Below are 3,622 nucleotides of genomic sequence, written 5' to 3'. Positions count from 1 at the left end.
CGTTACGGACCCGGATAGCTATTTTAGTATAAATATGGACTCCAGGCAGCCACAAATGGATCCAACACTTCTTGGATTCAATGGATATCACCAAGAGGCCATGGAATCATGATAAGGTAGAATCAAAAGTACCTAAAACCAGCTTGTACGAACAACATCTCAATTTGGCTAAAAATGTAATGTTTAGCTGTTGGCTTTGATTTTTCTTCTTGATCAAGCAAGTTTGACTTATTCCAATCAAGGTGTAACGTGTGGAAATAATTATTAATAATATTTGACATCTTACATGGCATATGGAAGCTGATTTGGAGCTCAAACAAGCTGGACATTGGTCAAGGATACCTTAGTAGTCAAACTAGTCAATTAGTTTCCTAATTTGATTTTAACTTTTTGTTTTAGGAAATTAGTCTTATATATGTGTTCCATTTATTTATTTGCTGGAAAAATCAACCTAGGAAAGTTAGTATTTTATTATTTTCATTGTAAATTAATTAATTAATTTCTAATTCAAAATAACGGAATTAATTAATCCAAATTAGTTTAGGAAAGTAGGTGAATTTCGGCCAACATGTTTCGTTTTCTCTTTGGTGGCCAGTTTTAACCTAAATTTTTAGGGTCTATTGTTTTATGACTCTAGCCTATTTAAGGGATTGATCTTAAGGAAGAACACACTTTCCATATTATTAAGAAATTTATTTGTGAGATAGAATTCTTTTAATTCTCTTTGAACACCTAAAATATCATTAGAGAGTGAGTGTTTTAGTTTGACATATCAATAGGGCATCCATCACCTATTGTGGCTTCTTTATCATATATCAAGGTTTCTAGTCATAGGCTGACAAGGGATTGAGGTGACTATAAGAATTTGAACTTAATTTTTCGATCTGGGCTAATATAATACGGGTTTAGGTGTGAATCGATTTAGGTTATCAATGGGTGTATGGGTGTGTGCATGTGTGTGGGTGTGCATGTGTGCATGCATGTGTACGTGTGTGCATGTGTGTGTGTGCTTGTCATTGTGCGTGTGTGTGTTTGTTTCTTAATAAAGAGTTTTTGGTTAGTTTCAAATAAACAAAACAATTAAATAAAGAAAATCCTTTACACACACACACACACATATATATATTTGTGTGTGTGTGTGTGTGTGTGTGTGTGTGTGTGTGTGTGTGTGTGTGTGTGTGTGTGTGTGTTCCTAAGTAAAAAGTTTATGTATGTGTGTGTGTGTGTGTGTGTGTCCCTAAATAAAGAGTTTTTGGTATCTAGTTTATATAATAAAATAATTAAATAATGAAAAACCTTGTTATATACATATATAGTGGCAATAATAAACATATGAGTTAAACCCAATCCCATAACCCTTAGCGTACTACAGGAATCGTGGCAAACCTATGCACTATTATATAATACCGAACAAAGAGACTAGAAAAATAAAGATAACAGGGAAAGATAAATTATAAAAAATATGGAACAACGAGTAATACGTGAGATAGACTGTCAGCTAATAATACTGAATAAAGAGACAAGAAAAATAAAGATAACAGGGAAAGATAAATTGTAAAAAAATAAGAACAACTAGTAGTACGTGACGTAGACTGTCAACTAATTGCCTGAACCTAGGGGAACAACTATAAAAACAAAAAAAAAAATGAAAAAAGATATCTCAATAAGTGGCCTAGCATAATAGAAATCATTTCACAAAAATTCAAACTTATACCCCAAATCAATATTATAAAATCGACGATCAAATAATATAAAATCAATGACCATTAAAACATTATAAACTGGATTAATAAAGATAAAAATATTGAGTATAAAATAATATAAACATAATTTCACAAAATAGTTATGAAAGTGTAGTAAAACTATAAATATTATAAAAACCGACGATGTACTTAGAAGTACAAACAATGCACCACATGATATATTTAGCACTGCCAAGTGATGCACGATATCCTAGAACACCATCGGATAGTAAAAGAAAAAAAAACTTGTGGGATGAACCCACCTCAAAATCTTTAGCATTCTAAATGTACCATGGCAATACAAAACTATGGAAGGAACCCACCTCATAATCCTTAGTATATAAATGTATCATGACAATAATAAACCTGTGGGTTGAACCCAACCTCACAACCTTCAAGCCACTAATGACATCATACCACATATGCACACTATAATATAATATCGGATAGAGATACTAATACTATATGATATACCAATTAAAAATTAATAGTAAATTATTCATAACACAGTCTTTTCGATATCATATTTTTCCACTTATTCAAACTATATTATATCATAAATTATAATTTAATATTCAAATTCAATTACTCATTTAAATATTCTAAAAATTTCAAATCATCATTCTGTGCCAAAAAAAAATATTAAAGTAAAATATATATTACCTTAAACTATTTTAAGCACTTAAAAATATAAAACATTTAAACATGCTTAAAAATATATAATTTCCAATATGCTTTTTCAAAATCAATTATTTTTCAAAATGATTAAAACCTCAATTCAAATACCATGATATTTAAATAACATGATCCATAATTTCACTATGAACTCGTCAGAGTTTAAAATCATTTGAAATCTTATCAAAAGTCATATAAAATGATAGCACAAATATGCAAAAGTAGATATTCATGTATGCATAAAATATAAACATTTAAATTAAATGATATGTACATAAAATATTCAAACCATATATATTGTACAAGCTTGTCTAAAACTATTTAAAAATATAACTACTCACAGATACCACTGATGCTCAATCCTACTTTGCAGAATCACTTCCAGGTTAATATGGATACCTATAATATAATAAAATATTTTTTAGGCTCCAACAACGAAACAAAAGACATTGGTGTGTGCCAAAAGTCTTAAAGTAATTTATACAACTATAAAATTACATAAATTAGATACCAAGTAATCCAATTATACCGTAAACCTTTAAGACCCTATACCTAAAACTGGAGTTTTTCACTCGAAGGCCAATTTTATAAAATAAACCTTCCAATGGGTCCAAATAATACATAATTACACTAATCCAATTTCAGTTGTGCCCAATTTGATCAATTTTTATCCAAACACAGTCCAAATTTATTTGATATTTAACTAATTGACCAAAAATATAAAAAAAATATCAAATGATGTCTAAAATTTACAAACTTTATATTAATAGAAAGCTTGTAGAATAGATAATAAAAATCTAAACTAACCTTGACCCAAAAATGCCATTGGTGGCTGAAAAACTCATCGAAAAAGTTGACCAAATTTGATGTTAATAAATCTTTCAGACTGTGAGAAATTTTGACAAACAGAGGCTAGACTCGAGTCAGAGGGTCTAAAAATAGGAGGAAAGGTATATGGGTTAGCTTGGAAGGGTGGTCGAAAACCCCACAAACTTTGGCGACCCAAGCCGTCTGCGGCCCTAGGCTTAGTCGGCCCAATCCAAGCACTTTTGGCAGTGAATCGACTATGGTTGCCATCAATGGGATACAAGCCTGACCCGTGCATGTAATTTACCAATGGCCAGAAAGAGACAAAACAGCTAGGACTCGAGTTTGGGCATTAAACAGGTTTGGGTCCATCCAGTTCGGACCCATGGATCAGGGTA

Source organism: Ziziphus jujuba, chromosome 12 (genome assembly GCF_031755915.1).
Source record: "Ziziphus jujuba cultivar Dongzao chromosome 12, ASM3175591v1".
NCBI classification, from domain to species: Eukaryota; Viridiplantae; Streptophyta; class Magnoliopsida; order Rosales; family Rhamnaceae; genus Ziziphus; species Ziziphus jujuba.
The sequence above is the reverse complement of the archived record's forward strand: the minus strand, read 5'-3'. Positions refer to the sequence as shown.